Source organism: Rousettus aegyptiacus, unplaced genomic scaffold (assembly GCF_014176215.1).
Source record: "Rousettus aegyptiacus isolate mRouAeg1 unplaced genomic scaffold, mRouAeg1.p scaffold_m13_p_1, whole genome shotgun sequence".
Lineage (NCBI taxonomy): Eukaryota > Metazoa > Chordata > Mammalia > Chiroptera > Pteropodidae > Rousettus > Rousettus aegyptiacus.
Window position 1 is genome coordinate 33,308,981 of NW_023416284.1, and position 26,307 is coordinate 33,335,287.

General features: G+C 33.2%; 1 protein-coding gene and 1 pseudogene across 2 annotated transcripts in view; both read right to left on the minus strand.

Annotated features, from left to right (window-relative positions):
- Positions 1-26,307, minus strand: part of FAF1 (Fas associated factor 1) — a 341,571-nt gene that overhangs the window by 168,875 nt on the left and 146,389 nt on the right. The gene's annotated exons all lie outside the window — the stretch shown is intronic.
- LOC118605983 lies at positions 4,717-4,835 on the minus strand (annotated as a pseudogene).

A 26,307-nucleotide genomic window follows, 5' to 3' on the forward strand; every position in this document is an offset into this window, starting at 1 on the left:
CAATAATAATTTGCCTAAGGTTACTCCAACTAGTAAATGTTCAGATTAGGATTTAATTTAATTTAGTTCTGTAGTCTAGATTTTTTTCATGACTGTGATATATTTCCTCTTAGGCTGAATTTCTTCATAGTTGTAATATTTAAGAATTTTCTATGAGCCCATTTACACTTACCCTGAACAGTAGGCATTAAGTGGTAATAAGAGCTACCAACTACGAGCAAAAGAGATCACTAGATCTCTGTCATGAGATCCAGTGAGCCTTTTCACACCTGTTGTGCTGCGAGAGGCAATGAAGAGCAGTTACAGACTGTCGATTTTGTACTTTTAAGTGCTGTGGAGGAAGGACAAGACCACATCAAAGAGCAACTAGTTATTGTTTCAGTGTTTGATGCTGCCTTCACAATGAGAGGGCAGCCCCTGGTGCCACATACAGCTGGGAAAGAAATAGTAAGATAAAAAAAATGTAAGGAAAACATATCGAGGTAATAGGAGAACCATCAGAACAGTAAGTAAACTTTATCCTGGAAGGTTACTAAAGGCTCTTCCTCTTACAAACTTTGGCCCAATGCCTGCTGAATCTCCACCCCTTACTAATGTAAGAACTTTATCTGGAATAAAAGAATATGAAGACATTCACACTATGGGCCTGCTCCCACTACTTTGCCAATATACAGTAAATCAATTATGCTCTATCTTGCTATTCCAGTTTTCCCCCTCTGAAGAGTTGGGCACTCTTGCCAACCCTTGTTCTATGCTTTTAATCTGGATAAGTGAAACTCTGAATCAGATATTTGTTTTATTTCCGACCTCTGTAAGTTCTAAAATAAAACCATCGATAAGGAAAATGTGGGGGCAATGCTAATTTGCTTTTTACACAGCAGCTTTTTCTTTTAAATTTTTTCTTTTTCCCTCCCTTCCTCCCTCCCTTTCTCTCTCCCTGTCTCTCTCTCTCTCTCTCTCTCTCTCTTTCTCTCTCTCTCTCTCTCTCTCTCTCTCACACACACACACACACACACACACACACACACACTAAACTACCTGCTCAAATGTTATTCAGTTAGTTAATGCCTATGTCAGATGATACAGATTTTTTAAAATCTTAATCCATTTCTTCTTTCTTCTTAAAAAAATTTTTTTCTTAAAGACCTTCACTTCTATAGCAAACTTCAAATTTTTTTAAATGCTAAACAATCTTACTGCTTTTGGCAAAGACCCATCTTTACATTTTGATGAAGATCATGTATCCTCTCTAGCTCTGGTAGCACCACACTGATGATCAGACATGATGTTTATGTTTGCTTTGCTGCTTTATGTTGCCCATCCAGGCCTTTGCCTTTCTCTGAGCTGCTGAAAAACGTGGTGGGAACTATTAGCAATGGAGCCTTGGTCTATAATCAGATGTCTTATAATTTTATCTTTTCTTGTTAACAAAAAAACGCAAAAAACAAAGACAACAAAGGGACTTAGTGTTGGGGTCTGCCATGAATACTAAAGTGGCCTGGGGGTGTGGCTCATCAAGTGAAAATAAACCATTCAAGTCACTGGTGTCAAGAAGAAAGTTTGGGAACAACTAGGCCAGTGTTTGCATTTGGGGCCCAGGAGTCAGGAGAGTTACATTTCCCTTCACTCTACTTAACCAAGGCACCAGAGACAACCTACTTAACCTCTCCTTTTGGAAATACTAAGTAATCTCCTCCAAAGAACACCCTTGAGAGAGAGGTATTTAAAGTGTGTCTGGGTAGGTTTTCTGATTCAAACGAGCTACTTTCCGCGATCAACTGTGAGCATTTCTCTCTGAGAGATATGTAGGTGGGAGGGCAGCAAAGATATTTTAAGGAAGGTAGCTGTCTTGGCCAAGAGCAAAGTTATAAAAAGATAGGCACCAATATTATATACCTAGTTAATTTTAGGTGAAGGACATAGAGTTGGAAACTGGTTCCAAATGACAATTTAATTAAAGCTTATCAAAGTGAACTGACACTGTGAATGAAAGTAATACTGCACACCAAACTCTAAGGGCTGATGCTGCCAATACTCAGAAGCTCCATACAAGTGGCTTTTAATTAAGGCAGTTAAAATCCCAACCCAAGGATCTCACCGTTAGAGCTGGCTCTGAAATGTAAATATAGCTATTCTACAAAGGAAAAAAAAATACCTTAGCATCTTTACTTAATATATTATTAAGATCTGAAATGTTTTTTAATCACATGATTCATTACATAAGCAGGCAATCTAAATAAACTGCTTGAAATCTCCTGTTAAAAAAAAATTACTCCTATTTATTCATTAACAAAGCTATTCCTTAGCTCATCCCTGCCATAACCTATTCTATTCAAAACCATATGGGAAAGGACATTAAAAAACCGCCACAAACCATGGACTTCTGGTATTAGTGCTACACACTGCATACCCCTATTCATTATTCTACCTCCCTTGTTTAATCTATCATTAAGATTCAGTGACCCTACACTAAATTTAAAGCAGATCCTTCCTTCCTCCCATGCCTAAATTCACATACTTTTCTAGTTGGGGATGCCCTCAAGTATTAACAACTCTACGGGGTTTCTCTAATCTCAGCTCTGAACTATGTCATGCTATAGAACCAAGAAATTGCTGTTTTACATCTCTAACTATGGAGGCTCCCATAAAAAAGGACCATATAATTTACTTAATAAGATAAAGGGAGAAAAATCACTATTTAATAAGTTTTTTTTTTCATTGTATATGGTAAGAGGCGCATGGAGACACTGTCATACGTTGTGTTGTCTTAAGAGTGAACAATACCTAGAGGGACTGCTTCAACTGTATTTACCACAGAATCTGGAGTTTTAAATAATGGTGAAAATGTCAGGTGTTGACTATCTTAATAAAGTGAAAAATAAAGAGAAAAAAGAACCTGTTGATTTAAACAAATAGTTGATAAAACGATCATTTTCGGGAAAAGAGATTTCAAAAAGTTAGTAAGGTAGTATTTCTAGGATATATTAAACTTCGTTTTCAAATTCCAAAAAAAAAAAAATCTAATGTACAAAGTGGCAAAATAAAGGATATGGAGTGTGTATACGGTATTCTATCAGTACTAATAAAACTCTGTGCGATGACGTTCTATACCTGTGCTGTCCAATAGCATAGCTACCAGCTGCATGTGGCTACTGAGCACTTAAAACTAAGTTAATTTTTTACTTTATTTAATTTTAATTAATTTTAATTAAAATTGCCACTTGGGGCTAGTTGCTACCCTATTGGACAGTGTATTAAGATTACTTAAGGAAGTAGAGAATTCCCCCTGAGAATTTATCATTTACATGTATTCTGTAACTATTCCTTCAATTTGGGGATACTAAAACATACAGTTCCAATTGATACTTATTAGGCTAATTTAAAATAACATCATTAAAAGCAATGAAAGTATAAGTGTGAAAAATTAATTTAGCACAGTATTTCTACCTTTATGTCTCAAGGGCTATAAAGAAATAAAAATGAAATAAAGCATGTAAGTATATATTTTATCAATGGTATGTTTTCATGTTGCACCCATCTCTTGGATTTGGTTGTAGCAATAACACTTTGGGCTGTTGAGAGCTCTTCAATTGTCATTACCCCCCAAAACTAAAAAGAGTTGGTTCTGAATTCAACTTACTGAAATTTACCCCAAACTATACAAAATTCTGATTTGGTTTTATTTTTGCCCTCTGGTTACCTAATGTTAAGGTTAGATGAATAAAGCATGCACAGCTACAGGCTTTCTACTTAACTTCTGGGTTTGCTATTAAAAATGCTGTTTACCCTTATACCCTTCTCTTTAGCCCTTCATATTTCTTTGCTTCTATTCTTCTATGCTACAGATTTTTCTCATCTGTTGTACAAAGAAACTGTGATATATATTTTCATGTAATTTGATTTTGGAATTTTGTCACCTTATGTAGTAAGTTCTTCCAAAAAAAATTTTTTTCCGATAAAAAAAAATATCGATAATGGGCTATATTATAATCATTAAATATCCAAGATAGTCAAATATTCTTTAGTTAAAAAATGTACGTTTGACTTTAAAATAGCTGCCACATTATATGGGTCTAACTATTCATCAGTTCATTCATTTATTCACAAAACGGTTACCTGGAAATGATTACAATGATTCAGATGTTACTATGATTAATCATGTTACCTGTATACCTGGCACTATTTCATTTAAAAGTGATGATTCAAAATTAATTTCTTCTTCCTGGGCCAAAGTACCTAATGCATTCATAGGAGCAGAGCTAGAAAGAGACAAGCATAGTGGATACTATAACCACTACCAGTCTCAAACTTAGTCCCTTATTGATTCAATAAGTTCTCACTTGAATAACTACAATACAGTAAAGAAAGTGCTAGCTGGACAAGATACTGACCTCTATACTCCCTTAAGGAACCTAGTTGGGGAGAAAATATATGAATAGTTATTTACAATACAAATATACTTGTTATAATAGTTTTTTTAAGTGACTGAATAAATAAATGGAAAACAATGCAGATGGCACCAGAAAAAAGCAGATTATCTCTTTATTAATGCTAAAAATTAGGGTGACATAAAAATATTTTATTTTATTTTATTTTATTTTATTTTATTTTATTTTATTTTATTTTATTTTATTTTTTTAGGAGAGGCAATCCTTGGTTTACCTCATAGATTGCAAGGATCTTGTCAGTTTACAATCCCTTATTTTTTATTTTTTATGCTGATAGCACCTGGTCTTCCTAGGTGGTCTCCCATCCAAGTACTAACCAGGCCCAATCCTGCTTAGCTTCCGAGATCGGACAGGATCGGGCTTGTTCAGGGTGGCATGGCCGTAGACTAAAAAATATTTTAAAAGGAAATACATAATGTACTGCTATAAAGTGCTAGGAGAATTTCTCACTAAACTTATAAACAACAGATAAACCTGTCCTAAATTTAACAAATAAGTTCACTGAGAGGTAATAACTCATGAGCACTCATTCAGTTATTCAGCCACTCAACAAATATCTATTGAGTGCCTACTATGAGGAAGGTACTATTTTGTAGTACAGTATTCTGCCTTTATCCATGGTTTCACTTTCCACAGTTTCAGTTACCTGTGGTTGGCTGTGCTCTAAAAATATTAAATGAAAAATTCCAGAAAGAAACAACTTATAAGTTGTAATGCATGCTGCTCTGAGTAGCATGATGAAATCTCTCACTGTCCCACTCTGTCCCATCTGTGATGTAAATCATCCATTTGTCCAGCATATCCATGCTGTAGACCCTACGTGCCCATTAGTCACCTTCGTAGCTGTTTTGGTTATCAGACTGACTGTCTTGGTATCACAGTACACATTCAAGCAACCTTTATTTTATTTAATAATGGACTCAAAGAGCAGTGATGCTGGCCAATTCGGATATGCCAAAGAGAAGCCATAAAGTGCTTGTTATGTATTGTCAGAAGGTCATTCACCTCATTTCATCTCATCATGTCGACATTTCACCATTTCACATCATCTCAAGGAGGGTGGTACAATAAGACATTTTGAGAGAAAGAGAAGGCACACCACATAACTTTTACTGCAGTATATTATTATTATGGTTCTGTTTTTAGTTATTGTTATTATGTTGTTATTGTTATTATTAGTTATTGCTGGTAATATCATACTGTGCATAAATGTTAACATAGGTATACATATATATGAAAAAACATAGCATATATCAGGTTCTGTGATATCTGTGGTTTTAGGCATCCACTAGGGATCTTGAAACACATCCCCTACAGATAAGGGAGGACTATCACACTAACTAAAAAGGCAAAGTCTCTGCCTTCATGGAGCTCACATTCATTCTATAGTATGTGTATGGTGGGCACGGTAAAGCAGGGAGAAGGAAACAGAAAAGAAATAAGTGAACATATAAACAAGATAACTTCAGAATTAGATAAGTTCTGTGAAGAGTGGTATTAGAGTCCTACCCATCATTCTCAACTTTAAAGGGGTTGAGTCCTGAATGAGAAAGTACAAATCCAAGAATGCCCCAGACAGAGAAAACATGAAATGCAAAGGTTCTGTCAGGTGCTTTACATACATGCATGTATTCTCTAATTCTTATTGTGAAGTTCAGTGTAGCTTTAAATCTTTCTTTACAGAAAAAGCAACTGAGGGTCCCAACACTCCATGTAAGTAGAAGCAGGATTCAAAACGAAATCTATGGGACTTTGACGCACTTTTTCTTTTTTACTGTATTGCTATGCTTCCCCAAAAACTAAAATTAGGGAAGTTCACTCTTTTTCATAGATCATTACCCCCTGCCCCATTTCTTGACTAAGAAAGTTACCTCATACTGCTTGCTTACTTTGCTAACTCTTCCTTCACAGATTTAGGACAGACATTAGTTCAACTAGTCAAAATAATCATAAATCCCAAATTACTGTCTTGTACAAATTAATAAAGTTTATATGAATAGCTAAGTCAAAGAGATATTTCAGAGATTCTGATCAAAGATATCTTGTCTTCAAACACAGTTAGGTGTTGTTTGTATGTTTTTGCTTAAGTGAATAGATATTGTCATGCATTCCAAAACAAACGCCAAATGCATTTGATCACATCTTTTGTCATGTTTCACTGCATTATGTCAATATTGACTAAATTTGAGGATGTCTATTCTTGAAAATTGTGACAGCCTGGCAAGCATATCCAATGAAAGCCTGTTATTTCAGAGCATCATTCTCTGACATCCCAACATTACCACTCCTTCTTCATGCTGTATATTGAAAAAGATGATGGGAATAGCTGTTGCTAAAGCAGACCTAGACCCTTACTTATCATCGTGAACATTTTAAGATAAATCTGGTAAACCTTCTCTATTTGTAGATTATGGCTCTTTCATTCATCCATTCAACAAATACTTGTTGAGGGCTTCCTATGTTCCAGACTCTGACAGTCACTTAGAGCAGCTTTCTCAAATCCAAGTGTCTAGCAGCCAGATAGGTAAACATAAATGAGTGAATGTGATGGAAAAACAGCATTCGGCCTTAGTTTTGAGGATGCAATACTGGGGTTTAGGGGGCTATGGCAAACAATAGAGCATACCTCATCCACGGAGGCAGCTGATACTCCAGAAGAGCTGATTGCTGCTATGGAAAATCTGGGGTTTGGTATTGCTAGAATTTTCTGATTCTTTGACAGAAGCCACAAACCAGGAATCCTGTTTTGTTTTTTTTAAATGAAAAGCCTCCTTTTAAATGTTGGTAATCAGTTCAAATTTAAAATACTCTGGAACCAAAATTAGTAGCCAAACAAAACAGGTCTTGTAGTTGCCAGTTTGCAACCTCTGCAGGAAGGATACAAAGATAGATAGGAACACAATATCCTTGCCTTCAGGGAAGTGACAGCCCTGTGAAGGTCCCATCCAGAAATAAATATTCATGATGCAATGCGATAAAGACATCGATAAAGTTTTAGGAGAGTACTGAGAAGAGACAATTATAATAGCTAGGACTATCATTTATTGTGTGCCAGGGCACTGATCTACATACTTTGCATGTTACTACATTTCATGCTCTTATCAACCCTGTGGGTATAGAAATGGCTTTATTATGTAGTAGAGCCAGATTTGAACCCACTCTTTACAAATCGAAAACCTGTGGGGTTTTTCCAACCGTTATCAGGCTACCACCCATTGCTCCAAAAAAAAATCTTAGTTTCTAAAGGTCAATGATGAACATTTGAAAATGAAACTATTTTCTTTTTCACCTAACTTATTTCAGAAAAAAAATTTTTTTAGAAATTCTTTTCAAGTCAATAATCATCCTGGGAGACACTTACAAAGTATATATTCAAGATGCAATTTTTAAACTTTAACATTTGAGCTACAGTATATCTTTGCATCAAGAGGTCATAAAAATGCTGAGATCCCAGTGGATTAAAGATTACATGTACTCAATATGCAATACAATTTATTAATTTAATTAACTTATTTAGCAGACATTCAAATAGCACTTAATATTTTTTAAGCACTTTGCACACATTAACTATTTTCATAAATTTTCTATTTTAAACTGCTTTGCTGAGGTATGACTGAAATACAAAAAGTTGCACATATTTAATGTATACAACTTAATGATAAGCATACATCTGTGAAACTATCCCCACAATCTATGTCATAAACATATCCATCACTTCCCATTGTCTTTATTTATTATTAATTGTTATCATTTAGTGATAAGAATACTTAAAATAAGATCTATCGTTTTGGCAAAATTTTAAGTATACAATACAGTATTGTTAACTATAGACACTATATTTTACAATAGGACTTATTCATCTTGTATAACAAAAACTTAAATGTTTAGACTAATACCTTCCCACTTCCTCCTTCTCCAACATGTGGTAACCAGCATTCTACTTTCTGCCTCTATGAATCTGACTATTTTAGATTTCTTCATAGTAGTGGTATCATGTGGTGTATGTCCTTCTATGTCTGTCTGTTTCACTTATAATAACCTGTCTTCAAGGTTGATCCATGTTATTGCAAATGGCAGGATTTTCTGCCTTTCTAAGGCTGAATAATATTATTGTATGTATAAATCACATTTTCTTTACCCATTCATCCATAGCTAAGGCAGCTGAGGCACAGAGAGGATATATAACTTAACGAAGATCACATAATAATAAGTGCTGGAAGCAGTACTCTGACTCAGGCAACCTGGCTCAACAGTCCATACTTTTAACCACTGTGCCATTCTGACTCTCCACATTTTACTCCAATTGGGACAAACAAGAAAAGGGCAATAAATTACATACCGCGACATATACGTGTTTTAAAGTAAATTTAACAGTGTGAACCAAGTGTCTCAGCGTTGTTATAATTTAATCATTACTACATGCACATCAACTAATCACTTTGTAATTCAATAAACACCAAAATAAAATAGTTTGGAAACTATAATATTAAGATAAACCAGGATACAAGAAAAAATGCTTAATTTCATTAGTAATTGAGGAAATACAAATTAAAACAAAATAACATTTATACTTTTCAACTGGGAAACAAATTGGTAAAAATACAATGTAACATTCATGTCGCATACTCCCAGTAGGTGAAGAAGTAGGTAAAACTTTTTTAATGGGGGCAATTTGTCGATATCTATAAAAATAAAATATAACCCTCAACTCGGCCACTCCATTTCTAACTAGCTATCCTAGAGAAATCTACGCAACTCACAAAACAGGATTGCCATGTGTTATTTTTCAGATTTCTGAATTCCTGAGTCATTTATAATAAAAATATTATTCCTGTACTTTCTGAGTAATTAAAATAAATTTCCAACACGATGATGGAAAACTTATTGTTATACTTCTTAATGTCAATCTGAATGTATGGATAATTTCTTCATTTCATTTTATTCACTAAGTTTAGAAAAGTATGGATTGTGAAGCAAATCTAGGCTACATTATAAATCACAAAAGTAAAATAATTAATTTGCATGTTTTGGATAAGTTAAGAGTATCTGATATAGCCTCTACCCATTCAAAATTAACACTTATGTCATGCCCTTTCCCTGCTCTACCCAGCTTTAACCAAATCCCCACCCCTACTCTTTAAGATATATCCCACAATACAAAATCCAAAAACTGCATTAGTCATTTCCCCAATCTCTCATAAGTCCAAATAGCATTAGCCTTGTAGCCAAGTGTACAGGGGCTGAGTAAACATGCAACTGTACACTTCTGAACCCACAATGTCATTTTTATTTAACTCATGGGTTAGGCAATGTCAAGCATATATCTAAGGGCAAGTTCATTAGTATTTGACCAAAGTACTATAGGGAATCCTTTTTTCCTCTAGCTTACACATTTCACAAAACTCACCATTTTTATAAATAAAACAGAAGGAAGAAGGCAAGAACTGGACAATCTGATAAAGTAAAATAGTTGCTTTAAAAAATATATTTTCCTATGCCAGATTCTTTATCTATCAAATATGATAATAAGCACACAGTATGTTGTTTTGTAACTGCTAAATGTTGCAACAAAATTAGTGAGGTAAAGGAAGCTGGTTCCAATTTTTTTAAAGGGTGTAGTTATTAGGCTTTGAATATAAACTTTATTCATTCAACCATTATATGCCATATGCTTTATATGCTAACACATCCCACAGTAACCATTTTAAATAGAAGGCATTATTTCCACTTTATAGATGAGAAAAATGACACCTAAGGACTTATCCAACTGATATACCTGCTTCTCACGATGAACAGTCACAGCCAAAACTAAACTATCCTCACATCCAGTCCTCCCTATTTCAATAAATAATACTACCATTCACTCAGTTACTTAAGTCAAAATTTATGAATCATCTTTCATTTTCCCCTTAATCTTACCATCCATTCCTTTTAATCCATAACCAAAACAGGACGATCACCATCTCTCAGCTAGACTATTACAATAACCACCTTGTCAGTCTAGGTGCTTTCACTTTTGCTTTCCGCAATCCATTCTACACATAGCAGCAAAAACAGTATTTAAAAAAATATAAATTAGATCATATAGTTTCTCTATATGAAGCCTTTAAAAGCATCCTATCATACTTAGAAATGATTTAGCCCTCGTTTACTTCTCCAAATTAATAACTTGTTATCCTCTCACTCACCAAGTTATTTGTTTAATGATGAATATGTGACCCAAGCTGAGCCAGTTAAATCAGTGCCAAGATTCTGCCTTAAGTATGAGAGAGGCGAATTTCATTAAAGTTACCAAACTGGCAGAATACACTCAGAGCTTTACATAGAAGCCACTGTATCAACACCACTTGGAAAGATACTGACTGAGAATAAAGGTAGTTCAGAAGAAAGCAGAAGCAAGAGATGGACATAGAGAGTAGTGTATGCTGGTTTGTATGAGACATATCACTTGCTTTTATTTGTTATTCTTACTATATGTCAAGCACCATGCTGGGCAGACCATAACAAGATTTGAAGATAAAAGAAGCCTTTTTTCTAGGTAGATTAGAAAAATGACGTTTCCTTAAATTATAGCTACTTTCACACCTCCATGCTTTTCCCTTTTGTTCACGTGAAAAATTCTTACTCATTTTAAAGGTCCACCTTAAATACTGCCTCCTAAAATGGCCTTCTTCAACCCTGTAGAGGTTATCCCAGTTCCTACAACCTTCTAGCAGACTTCTGTTACAGCACTTACTAAATCATCTTTAATATGTGTGAGTTTATCTCCTTAGAAAGCCCACATGCAAATTATCCTTGTGCTATAAGTTGTAATATGATTCTTAGTACATGGTAGGAGCACTATATTTGTTGAATGTAGGACTCTATATTTCTTTTTTATATAGGCAGATCTTTATACAAATGCCCAAATTTAAGACATACATTAGGTACCAAAGGTACCAAAAGAAAGTCATAAACAAAGAGCCGAGAGGAAAAAGTCATTCTATCTCTATGAAAAATTAGAGAAAAATTTATAGAGTTAGCACCTTGGAGCATGGACCTTAACTTTCTAGATATGGACATGGAATGTAAAAACAAAGCAGAAAAGAACATGGACAAGCAAAGGTACAGGAAGTTACAGGGGTATGTCTAAAGAATGCAGAGCACCCTTGAATGGCTGGAGCTGGTGGTGAACAAGGTGGAATAAAGGTGAGGTTGTTTGTTATTAGCTCATAATAATGTTCAGACACGAAGACAGCAATTAGTATTCCTCTGCAAATATTTAGAGGATAGAATCAAGCACCCAATGGATGTTGAATTAGACCTTAAGTTGCTATAAAATACTATATTAGATATAATATTGACAAATAAGTTAAGACATACTCACTCACCTCCTGAAGCTTATAGCAAAAAGAGAGCAATGGACACAATGGTAAACAATTTTCACACAATCCAGGCACTAATACATCTTAAATTAATATTAAAAACATGTATTGAGTGCTTATTATGTTTTAGGCATTGTGGTAAGAGCTTTAAATGCTCAACTAAAGATGATCTTCATAAAAAATCCTTGAGATATGACATCATTTTGGAAATAAGAAAACAGGCATGGAAAGGGTGTAAGTGGCTATTGAGTATTAAGTGCTCTATCAGTATAAGAGAGAAAGGGAATGAGTTTGACCAGAAAATTTTCTTATAGGCAGTAAAATTTTGTTGTAGCTGTGGAATTAAATGCTTGGGTTATGCCAGAAAATAAAAAAGAAATGGTTTTGTTTCCATGAACCCTATAGTCTAATAGGAAAGACAAGTAAGTAAATACATTATTAAAACTATGATCTGTCCCATGAAGGAAATAAACTAGGTTCAGTGACAGAAACTAGCAAAGGAGGGAAATTTCATTTGGTTGGGGAATGGTAGCAGAGAAGGTCTTTCTAAGTCAACATTTAAGCTGAGACCTGAAGAATGAGAAGCAAATCATGGAAAGAATGTTCTAGATAGAAAGGTAGATGGTAGGCAAGAGCCCTATGCATTTAAGTAAATGTGATAATTCTCAGTAATTTCTCATTGAATTCTACTTTATTTCTACCAGTTGTATTTCAATTTAGTATTCTTAAAAGCACATTTTCACTGATTAATAAAATCATAATATGCAGTTAAAATGTAAAAACACATAGTTAAATATAAAACAGTTGGTAATTGCTATATATTTACAAATGTATGTGTATGGCACATATTTAAAATGCAAATACTAAAAATAGTTTCTATACATGCATTTAAGTAGAGTCTAATCCATACATTTTGGCAGTTAGGACATCTAATAAAACCACCACACAGACTGACAATAAAGTTCATTTCTGGTAAATGATCTAAACGGAAATACGTTCTAGAGTTTGGAACTTACACCATTATTTCAAAATAAGTAATATGTTAGCCTGAGATAAAATCTAGATAAAAAAGGAAAATCACTTTCACTGTGATATATCTAATAAACATAGTAGGTTCTTGAGAAATCACTTGTTTCATATGGAATTAATTATCATACAGAATTAGGGGTCTTAAAAGATTAAAACAGTATTTTCCACGTTGAGGAAATGTTAAGCTGTGATAGTATGTAACAGACTGATAACAGGAATATTTAATTAATGTTCTGTAAAACTAATGTTTGAGTATTATTGACAATTAGCTTTATCACTAAATATCAATTATAATTTTCTAGTTTTGTTTCCTGCTACACATTATTTAAATAAGATGTATTTTACAAAAAGGATACCTTCAAACGGAAGTTTTAATACTCTGTCATGTTATTTAGGAAATACTTTGACAATCTATAACAGATTCTAAGAACGATAGAGCCAGAATTGACCTACAGGATCATCTGGTTGAAACTACTACTCGATACAGTAGTCTCCATAACAAATATCTCCCTCAAGTGATCAGAACTTTGAGAGAATTTCTATCCTCTCCAAGACGCTCAAGTACTTAAAGTACTTCTGATTTTCCCATTCTTGCGGTCAGAACATATAAGCACAGAATTTAAGCACACCAATTACATATAGAGTCCATAGAAAACCATTCTGTATGGTAACCTGAACAGTTGCTTCTACAGATATAAACTAACAACATGCTATAGATCACAGACACTATATTCAGGATTCTAATTGTTTTTATAAAATGTCTTAAAAAAGAAAACTCTTTCTTAGTTGTGTGCATCTTTTCTATTAAAATTTGTGATGCCTGACTTTGTCTGAAAAATGAAAAGTAGTTAATTTTGTTTTGAAGTATTATACATTGCAAATGCTTATCCGTCTTTGGAAATGATTTAATAGTATTCTTGCATACACGCATTTGCAAACAAATACTAGCATACTATAAATTTTTAACCCAAATAGGAATCTCTCATTTTTCTGAACAGCTTCTATCTCTTACCTTTTCCATAGAACAGACAAGGTTTTATTAAAATGTCATCTATTATTATTTTTGAATAAAATATCTTCAGTATTCATGGTATATTAATTCCATTCAGCTAAGAATTTCAATATGCAACTGAGTAGCTGAGTAGCTGACGCTGAGAGATGTACCTCTAGAGATAGAGTGCACTTGCACCTAATTAGAACTGTTTGAAATTTTTCGCACTTTGAATAAAACCAACAAATACGCATGTTGTCCAAATGTCATTTTCTGTCTTGATTTTATCAACAAAATATTTAACCTGTTGTGTAAAGTGAGAGCAGAACTCCAAAAATTAAAAATAAAAAATTATGTTAGTGATTAGCCTACTTACCTCCTTGGTTATAAGAGTGAATCTGATACATATTTAATACATACTTGTACATCTTTTTAAAAGGAATTTAAGGTACTCTACGTCACGTAAATTTGGTGCATGCAACATAAAACTTACTCAGCACTTCAGAGAGTAAGTTGCTATTTCTATTCTTTTAACACTTAGTGTTGAGATCTCAACATGGTATTTATCTTCCTCAAAACGTAAAAGACATTAAAAGTGATTTAGCGTTTAGATAGCAATATAAGACACATAGAATGGTCAGAAAACACAGCATTATTTTTTAAACTTATGCATCATAACTATGGAGAATGTTTTAGAAAAAATAAAAAATCCAAATGACTCATAACATTATCTTTAAATTTCATTTTATATAAATGTTACTTTTGATAAAATCAAAAGGGACATTAACAGAAAAAAAGCAACAGCACAAGTTCTTGTAATACAGTAATTTTTAAAATAATATTTTAAGGTCCTAAGACATTATATTTTCATTTGTTGGAACTTAAACCATTTACGAATAGAGAAAATTAATCAGTTAGTTACCTCTTAAAATGTGAAAGGAAATCTTTCAGCTAATTTGAGTTGGTTCACACTATTGGCTTCCAACTTGGAAATTGAAAGGTGAGTCAATCAGTTAAGCAATGGATGCCAAAAAATTAGTAGGCAGCAAAGTCATAGCAGGAGTAGCTTAACAAGGTGATAATGGACAGAAATGCCATCCTTACTGTGCTATTGAAACATGTGTGTTTAATAGTCTTCACTTCCCATAGACACTTTTTTAGATTCAAACTCTGAATCAGAGAGAAAACTGCAGTCCATGATAATAGGTCATTTCTGAACTTGTTCTCAAAAATACACTAGATTCTGAAATTCGGTTTCTGCCAGCAGGAGCCAGGCAGCAGAGAAATAGGCAGCTGATATATTCAATCACTTATTTATTCATTAATTTAGTAAAGTGTGTTCCTATCATAGGCCAGGCATTGAGGCAGAAATGGATCTGAAGTTCACGGTCTACTGGGGGTTAGACACACACACCAGTGGTGGGCTGATAAATCGGCTCTCCCAAAGCAAAAAGCTGTGATTTGAAGTTTGCCGATTTCCATGGTGTAAATACTCTCACTCTGGCTGATTTCAAGGTTTATCAGGTTCACAAAATTCCTGAATATCTATCTAACAATCAGCTTTCTTGCACTGACAGAAATTAGCTCCAGCATTTGTAACTAAGAACTTCAATTGAATTTTTGCAAGTTAACACCACAAAGTGCTATAACAGATGTATATCTAAGCGCTGTGGTTAGAATGGTTTAATGGAACTCAATTTCAACAAATGTTTTTTCTTCTTCTACTACTGTTAAAGCATTCTGTTTGGTTCTATAGAGTATATAAGGATCAGTAAGACAGTCCCTCTTTCCTCAAAGAGCTTATAGGCTGGAAGACAGGCTAAGACAATTACATAAATGAATGTACAAGGCACAATATCACTCAGTGGCAAATGAGGGCAAAATCAAGAAGTAAGAAGAGGTTACATTACAATAGGATGAAGGATTATAGATTTCCTGAAGGATGTATCAGTTGAGTATGGTCTTCCTGAAAATATAGGGGTCTTTGAACAGTGTGAGAAGAAGGGGCCAAGCAGAAGGAGAATTAAAGGAACCTTTTTAAACATAACGAGGCATATTCAGAAACTAGAAATATTACATCCCCCACAAGAACAGAATGTTGATTACAATTGATGAACCTACATTGACATTTTATTATCATCCAAAGTCCATAGTCTACATTAGGGCTCACTCTTGGTGGTGTACATTCTATGGGTTTGGACAAATGTATAATGATATATATCCACCATTATAGTATCACATACAGTAGTTTCATTGCCCTATTAATCTATTTCTGTGTGTCTATACATTTGCCTATTCCAAACATTTCATATAAAGGGAATCATACAATATGTGGCTTTCTGTGTCTGGCTTCTTTCGCTTAGCACAATTTCTTCAAGATTCGCTTATGTTGTAACATGTATTTACTTCATTCCTTTTTTATGACTGAAAAATTTCCACTTACGAATATATCATATTTTGTTTATCCATTCATCCATCAAGTGATGGACACTTGGATTGTGTCCATGTTTTGGCTATTAAGAAAAATGCTGCTATGAATATTCATGTTCACATTTTTTTGTGGACACACATTTTCAATTCTCTTGGTATATCTCTAGCAGTGGAATTGCTGAGTCATATGGTAACTCTGTTTAAATTTTTGAGGTCAGTTTTCAAAAGCTACGGCATCATTTTACATTCCCATTAGCAATATCTGAGAGTTCCAATTTCTCAGCATCCCTGTCAGCACTTATTACTGTCATCTTTTTTATTCTAGCTATCTTATTAGTGTGAAGTGGTATCTCATTCTGACTTTGATTAGCAGTTCCCTAATGACTAAAGATGTTGAAAAACTTTTCATGTGCTTATTGACTGCATATCTCCTCCTGAGAAAAGTCTATTCAAATCCTTTGTCTATTTCGAAATTAGGTTGTCTTTTTATTACTGCATTAATAAATCTTTATATTTTCCAGATATAAATCTTTTATAATATATGATTTGGAAAAATTTTCTCCCATTCTATGAGTTGTCTTCTCACTTTACTGATGGTGCCCTTTGGAGCACAAAGTTTTTAATTTTGATAAAGTCCAATTTATTGGTTTTTCATCTTGTTGCTTGTATTTCTTTGTGTCATATCTATGAAATCATCACCTGATCCAAGGTCACAAAGATTTATTTCTATGTTTTCTTCTAGGAGTTTGATAGTTTTAGCTTTTCATTTAGGTTTTTGATCCAATCAAGTTAATTTCTATATATGATATGAAGGAGTAGTCCAATTTTATTTTCGTATATATGTAGATATCCAGTTGTCTTGCCACCATATGTTGAAAAGACTCTTTCCCATGTTGACGCGTCTTGACAACCTTGCTAAAAATTGACATTAAATGTAAGGAGCTTATTTCTGGACTTCCTATTCCATTCTGATCTATAGGTCTATCCTTATGGTGGTACCATAGCCTTGATATTTACATAGAATTTTAATTCACCTATCCAAGTGAAGCTAATGACATCAAATTAATATCATTTACTTTTATTATATCTCAATATTAAAAAGATGTTTATGTTTTAGCAAGACTTGTTTTGTTCATTCAATTCAGTTTTGTTACATCATATACATTTAAGGTAAAAGTCTACTTTAAGATAAAAAATAAAATTCTTTGTTTTTTAGAACAAAAATCTCAATTATAAAAACTCAAGCACCATACAACAGAGGCCTCTATTGTAATCTTAAACCTCTTAAATAATATTTTAAAGATTAAAGGGAAATTTACATTCCACAGTAACATATGCACATTTATACACAAAGTGACTGCCTATTAACTACTTTTCCCTGTCTCTCTCCCCACAAGGTTTATTTGAAGCACATATGAAATATCAAAATTCACATGTAATCATCAAATTTTAGAACCAGAAATCATTTGACCAAGACCCAGAGTAGTTAAATGAATTGCCCAAACTCATATAGCTATAAAGCAAAATATCAGACATTAGAATCCAAGGCTTCCAAATTCCTTTTTAACCACTGGATATTGATTCATGTAAATCTTTGCTCATTAAACAATCATTTAAAAGGCTGTAAATACTATATTTAGTACTGTAAATATGAAGATTAAATGTCTAAGATCCTGCCCTCAAGGAGTCTACCATGAGAAGGAAAACAAACACCAAACAAAAGGATAGAGGTACGGCAACAGGAATCTATACCAGGTTAAATGAGACTCAGGGATTTTATGCATATGTTAAAGTTCCAAGACAGTTAATATTTTCACTAGCAAAAACTTTGAGTTTTCGCAGTTCTACATTAGGACAAGGACAAATAAATGCAATACACACACACAAGACCATTCAAGTATAGATGATCCTGAACCTAGTGGCAGGAGAATTAGAACTCAGATTCCCTACACCATAGTACAATCTTTCCATTATCACAAACTAGTTAATTGCCAATTGAAAAGTACTATTAATTTGATTAAAATCTGTAAGAATGCATCCCTAGATTCAAAAAACATTTTTTTAAAAATCAGCTATAACCTTATTTAGAAGAAAACCACCAATCGATTACCTGGCAGATATTACAAATTAAGGATGGCATAAATCTATTTTAAAGTAGGAGTTTTATTCTGCACTTTTTGTGCAAACTATTCTCAGCCTCATTTTAAACAAATAAGTGAAAATTTATAGCCAAATCAGAGAGATCTTTTCATAATAATGCCCCTGAGAGAGTATATATTTGTGTCAACATTAATACTAGAAATGGTTGAAATACTCAGAAATACTTGGATAACTTCACTTTTGCAAATGTCTTCAGTTAAAAATAACCTCATTTATATTCTTTTTAAATTCACTCATTCACTGAGCACACCTACTCTGTGACAAATTCAATGGTAGACCCAGAAATAAAGACATGAATCCAATAACTTTCCTATTCTTAAGGTGCTCTTGGTCTAACAGGGGAGAAAGTAAGTAAACAGATAATTGCAAATGAATGTGATAAATGCTATGACAGACATAGGTTCACAGGGAGAGGAGGAACTCAAGAAGAGACACCTAACCTGAATAAACACAAATATGACTACCCAGATTGAATAACTACCTGGCTCATAACATTTGGCTTCAAATTACTTTTGGCAGTTTCAACAAATTGATTTCTTCTCTTCATAGGATAAAGTTTGGCCATAAGTGGGGTCATTCAAAACAAAACAAAATATGCAAAATAGTCTCTAAAACCAGTTTCTGGAAATCTAGCATAACTTTTGAGCAATAGAGGAGATGTATATCAACATCAAAGGTGGTTAATTTGAAAGTGTCAACATTCACTTAAATTTTTGTCATGTATGCACGTTAATATCAATCACATTTACATTCGAGTCATGCTTCACATATTGCTCCATTCATCATATATAAAAATCGATGACAACATTTTAAATAGCAATTACTAAAAGAAACTAGGATTCTTAAGACATTTTACTATATTTCTGAAATTTCAAATTCTAGGCAGTGATCCATGTGTATATGTTATCATCAATAAAAATTTTCACCTGCAAGAAAACAGCAGCCTTTAAAAACACCTTATTAAAATTCCCTTGTGCACAATATGAAAGATAAAAGAAACATCTCCCGATTCAAGAGAAATGAATAGTTAACTGACTTATTATTATTACTACTACTACTACTACTGCTACTACTACTACTGGACATTTCAAACTTACTTCTTGAGAAATATTTCACATTTTAATCAGGTAAAGGCAGGCATGTAAATGTGAAGCGCTATTGGTAACAGAACACCAAAAAGACTAAAAACAAATGGCAACAAGCATGCTTTGGATTTAACATACATAATCTATAATTCTAATATGTGTTTTTGAAATGGAATTTTTATAAAATTGTTAACAAAAGAATCAGGAATGTTGCAATTATCTCATAATTGATTTTATTTAAACATAATTTCAATCATTTTTTTCCTTCATAACAATTATAGACTCTTTTTGATTTACTATAATAACTTTCATAATATAACAACAATATAACTACAAAGAAATCATGACAAGTATTAAACTGATAAAATAGAAAAAATGTCAGCAAAATAGAATGAAAGAGGCTGAGAAGGTAAATGTGTAAAACAAGATTTCAATTCATCTGAAATAAAGCTGTAGTTTGACATATAGATCTTTAATTTTCCTAAATGCTTTAAGATAGTTTCCAATGGTGCCATCTTAGATAGACATTCAGTGTACTAACAATTAAAACGGCTTAGCTCTATCACCGAATAAAAAAAGAACTGTATAAATGGATATATATTAATACTCTGGAAATGTGACGTATTCAAGAGGTCCAGCAAGTATGTGAAATCTAAAGCGGCTTATATTTAAAATTTATTAAATAGAAGGTTTGATCTTTTTTATAATGTTTTCTCTCTCTTGGTTTGTTACCCTTTCCCCCTTTTTAACTACCTGCTTGCAAGGCAAGGAAAATGTACTGCTGTTCTTTTCATGGACAATTTAAAAACAATTCAGATTATATCAGTCAAATAGGAAGTCATGGCACCTTGATCTGTAACAATGAAAGAGAAATTACATGCACAAGACAGTCTTATTTAGAACATTTCTTGTCCTCTCACTCCATAGGCTAATCCTGGACTTCCTCTACAGCACACTTTATGCTGCTCTCCCAAAACACATAAGGTTCAAACTTTCCCAAACAGAGGTTATTTAATCCTAAGTATCCCCCTACAAATACAAGCCTCATTTTCCTTTGTACAGTCTGTGTTTTGGAGGGAGAGAATACTCTGTTGGATGTCTACAGTCATTTCAAGAGCTTAACTGGGAAGTTCTTTTCTCACCTTCTGGAATTGGTCAAATCACATTTTATTTCTTCACTTTTTTTTTTTTTTTTAGTCTCTACATCAACCCTAACAAACATCTGGCTTTTATTCTGATGCCTTCAATTACTTCCAATTTGTAGGCAGTTGATTTTTCTAGCACAGTTTCTAGAAAATTATTCCATAATCAGTGTGTGAAGAAGCTGTAAAAGGAAAAAGGAAAGATTCTTTCCTTGCCTTCATCTACATGAACACCATACCTCTGGACACCACAGCCTAAGACCCTGCCAGCATTTAAAAAATACTATTTTGCATTCTAAGTGCAAATCTAGTTTGTTTTCCATTGACACTCATAGGACTTGCCCAACACTACTCTTTTACCTTCTTCCTTCGTTTCCTTCATCCCTTTCCATCAAGTGTCCATGTTCAGTATTATTTCTCCCCCTGCTCTCCCTCCAACCCCCATGCGTTAGCTGTAAAATAGATGTAAAGCTTGGTATAAGTCCAAAAATTTTATGATCAAAATACATACTTAGCAAATTGTTTGGCTAAATCTTTCATGTATGATGAAAGATTATTACCACAATTCATTAGCAAATTATAGACTTTGAAATGTAGGCAGACAAATATTTGGCCCTGTATCAATCAATTTGGACCAGCTGGGTAGAAATTCACACAATCCCAGGAAACCCGGGAAGTGAGGTGCTCTTTCATTTTTCATTCACTTGAAACATTAAAGAAAAATTATCATTCTATAAAAATGTCCACTTATCAAGATTTTAGCAGAGCCATTTTAGATTGAGTTTTATTTTCAGTCAATTACTACTTTAGTGACCAATAAACTGATTATTTTTCTTGTAACTGACTGTGGAAGAATAATGCCTAATGTACACACAGGCACCTTAATATCTAACCATTAAACTCCAGTTTAAAATCTAAATATTTAATAATGGTTCTAACTGCCCCAAAAAAGGTGTATCTGGGGGGTGTACTTCTATATACACTAGGTTAGCCTAGAAATTAATTTTGCAAATAGTCACAATAAATAGTATTATTAACATTCTTCCTCTGAGCCTCCCTAGTCCAGTGAGGTGACCCTGTACAAAGATTGTGATTGATCCTGTGTCTGTCTGTTTTGGTTAAACTACAAGGGTGTATACAAGGCTGTATATGGGGACAGCTGCACTTTGGGAACAACTTAAAACAAATTTCATCTTAGGGGCACCTAATCCAGTGCTTGGTACAAGACGCATGGAAAAGTCAGTGTCAAAATTAAACAATGCCGGCTTTGCAATGAGCAGATGCTTTTGCCTTGCAGCTGTAAAAACCTTAAAACAATCCAGTACTCTACTGTCTGGTCACGCAATGACCACAAAGCAAGGAATACATTTTGTCATTTATAGAAAATGTTTGCTATAGGCTTTTCAAGTCTTTTTTTCCTTAAAAAAAAAAAAAGTTTAAAAAATAATAGGAATATACTGAGGCTAATAAGGTAATATAACCCTAAGCTGAGCAATAGGATTTTTTAAAGTATATTTGCCATGCTAAGTTTATATGAAAAAAAAATAACTCCTTTACAAGATAATATTAAGTCATATACAAGTCACATTAAACAAAAGGAAAATTACCATAAACAAATGTTCTAAAAGGTTATGGCCATAAAATCTTTAGTATATAAGCATAAACATGTAAATAATTTTCTACATGCAGGCCTTATTTTAACATATACAGTCTTGCTCTAGCTTATGTTGTCAGCACTTTATATTCACTATGCATCCTTTAATTTACTTGTTCCATTTTTTTTTTCTTCCTCATTTGCTGGGATGGGTTGGGAAGAAGATTATGGAGGTTACTATTTTTCCTTTATGGCTAGAGGATACTTAAATGTTAAAATATTTCCCAGCTTAGGTAACATGGTATTTCAGCTTAAGTAACATGGTCTATAAAGAAATTGCAGCCTTTTCCAACCTTTACCCTACAGGAGAGAACCTTATCTCTAACATTCAGGAATCTAGGGGTTAATATCATAATACTGAAATAAACTCTTCTTCAGGAGGAGAAAGGCCCAACTACTGAAACCAAAGAAGCAGCCCCACCTAAATAAGTGACTGCATGGTCATGATCAATCAACTTCTGCTAATTGAGGTTCTGGCTTTAAAGATAGCTTTTTACAGTACCTACAAGAAAGAGAACCTAGTGGTCTCACCTTTATTTTAAATAGTCTACTGCAAAAAAAATTTTTTCAGGAAGTTTTTCCTAATGATTCAATTTTTTCTTGAAATTCTTTTCTCCCCAAGGATATCAATTCATTAACACCTCATTGCTTATAAACTTCATTAGATATTTCGTTGGTTGAAGGTTTGAGGATCCCCTTATATTCTTCCCTACCCTAAATTTATATTTCAGTAAACAAGGCCCAAAGTAATGACCAAACTAATAGAAAATAAAATTTTATTTGAAATATCAAAAAAGGCATACTACCACCCTCTTCATTAAAAGCCTTTGAGAAATAAAATCTACAATATTTTTGTGGCTGTTATTACATTTCAATATTTTACTTTCTAAAAATGTAATTAAGACACATTGACATATAAGACACATTGCATTATGTCTTTTTAAATGAAATTCTAGGCATTCATTTAAAGAGAGTGGTCGAACTTAGAAACATTCTTTTCCATGAAATATTTACAATTATCATTAAGTTACATAGCATTGATATGATTTTGTTGTATTCTTTGTTAATAGCTATAATTAAAATGAGCCTGAATTACAGTATCAGTCATATATGCCATCAAACAAAAGTAATCCATGCAACAAATACATATCCCAAGATAATTAAAATATAAAAACATACAAAATAGCTGACATGTATTTCTAAATGTGATCCCTTATATGATAACCCACATAGATTACAATAAGAATTAATTATTTTACAGTGTCAGTATTCCAAATTACATTTTTGTACAGGAACAGTTTTAAGGATGAGGAATAACTATAAATTTGAACAAGTCTGCTAACATTTTCCTGTTATTTCATAGTAACTTTGGTTAATAACCAGAATTATGCTAACAAGAAACATGAAAATATTTTGTTTAGCTGTGTATTCCAACTTAAGGTTATTATTATTTACACAATTCTAATTTACATTTAATGGATTTTTAATACATTACATATTTTTATGGGACTATGTAGAGATTTGCAAACATGATTGGTTCAAACAAATGGTTCAATTTTAAGTTCATTTTATCCCTTTGGGTTCACTCAATAACATCAATATATTTTTAAAGTATGTATTTTACTCAAAAAATACATAAGTAAGTCACAAACCAAAAGCTAACAGATGTGTGACTTCTAATTAGTTATAATAATCTCTGCTTCAATGCCATTAGAATGAGCCTTTCTTTTCCTTTGAAAACTAAAAAAGCTTTCCTTTGAATTTTAAACTGTCAGGGTGCTTCAAAGTCAATGTACAAAATCTGCTTTGATTAAAATTTTAGACATCTACAGTGATAACTTTATGAAAGGAAAATATTAAATTATAATTATCCTAAACAGACACAGTCTTGTGAAACTAACCCTACATTCATGTTAAAACACAAAGAGTTGAATATAATGAATTTGATTCATCCTCGGACACAAAGCTTCACCACAGTAAACTCAGTCAACTGTTGCTCTTGAGCCTATATTCATGGTGCTTAAATAGCGCACTTTAAAACAAAAAAAACTCCAATTGGCTTTTCATATATCCACCCTCCCCAAAAATAACGCACTTGAAAAACTCAAATGATATGAAAGGCTTCAAGGCCTCTTTTCTCCCTTTCATACCCCTTTTTTTTATTTCTGTTTGCAGTAATCTGCCTTTCTCTTTCTCTTTCTCATTGCTACAGAGCAAGCGAGGAGGCTCAGAGCTTTGAAAAGGGGGCTCAGTGTGTAATGGGTCCACTAGAATTAATTTACTTGCACCAAATCCATTGAGCACAGAGGTTTTTTTTTTCCCCCCTCTCTCTCTCCCTCTCTCTCTCTTCTCAAATCATTTGGAGTCGAACGCAGCCCCCAGCCTTTGTAATTCTAGTAAAGCACTTAAAGTGCACAGTAGGTGTTCATGAGGACCATCTGGTCAAAAGCAAAACAAGCTGCTGATTTTGCCTTTGAATAGAATGAAGCAAGTGTGAATTAGTCTCTTCAATTAGCACTATTACAACCTGTCAAGTGCATATTGTAAAACAGGATTATTACAGTATTGGTCACCAGTGCAATTATTTACTCTCTGCCTTTTCTTGCATATAAAAATGTCTTATGTTTATTAGTTTCTGATAACTGAACATAATTTCTCTTAACTCAGGCATTACAAAACTACCAAGCCACAAATCACATATTATGAAACATGGTCGGCCAAGTAGATGTTAGAATACACATGTCTTAAGTAACAAAGGACTAAAGCATTGTCCTAACTCTTAACAAAATTTCATTGCTTCTATCTTCTTGAACTGTAGGTAAGAATACTTACATGGGTTAAAAATAATCTCCAGTAGAGGTTATTCTAAAATACGTTCAGAGGGAGAAAAAGACTTGTCAGTTCTAAATGGCTGCATTGTAAATATTACTTAAACTTATTTCCTAAGGGGATTATTTATTAAGAATCACAGAAAAACATCGATATTCATAAAATGATCATTACTGATTTGTCCATTTGAAATGACATGACCTCAACAGATCTAGGTTATAAAATGCAACTTGAAACTAATAATATACATGCATTTTTGAAAGAAACTCATAATCCCCTTTCTGAAAGCTAAATAAAGGCTTGAATTCATTGCCCGGTTGCTTAAGATATATATCTTTAATTTTTGCTAAAATGTCGTTTTGTGATTTCAAATTTTAAAAAATCGCACTATGATATATGCTAATTAAAATGGGTTCATTCTAATTGAGCTTATATATGCCATTTATCTTGCAGGGAAAAAAACTACTTAAACTTTTAATTAAATAAGCACACAATTTAATTTACCCTCTTGCATATGCATATTCTCAGTTAACCTGCTCTTCAGTTCTATGCCAGCACCCACCCACCCCCACCCTATCCACACTGGAAAACAAACAAACCAAAAAACAAACAAACAAAAAAACCACTGTACTTAACACATTTACAGAAAGGGCATGTTAGTTAAAAAGTTAGAGTCAACTCACTACCAGAAAATTGCCCATTAGTACAATCTGTAAAAGACTACATATTTAATTACTGTTAATGACCTCCAACACTAAAGAATAGTTTGAAATATACTTTAGTAAAGCAAGTTGAGAGAGTGCAAGTAGAAAGACACAAAACCCAACAATAGCTCCAAATTTGCAGAATCAGAATAGCCTCATGATTTCATAATTATTTGGCCAAGATTATTTTTAAAGACTGATATGATTTGTATATTTAGTTCTCTTCTTATTGCTAATTCAAACTGTTGGCTTCCCACTTGACAATAACTAGTATTAGTAATGAAATGTTTTACTATTCCATGAAAGACATATCTTTATAGGTTGTCGATTTTTCCTTTATTCCCATTAAGACCTAAACCAACATTAATAAAACAGTGAGAATTCTAAGGTAAAGTGAAACTTGGAAGAGGATTTAAATAATTCTAACAGCTATTCATTGTGTTTCTTGTTATAATAGAAGATTCCACACCA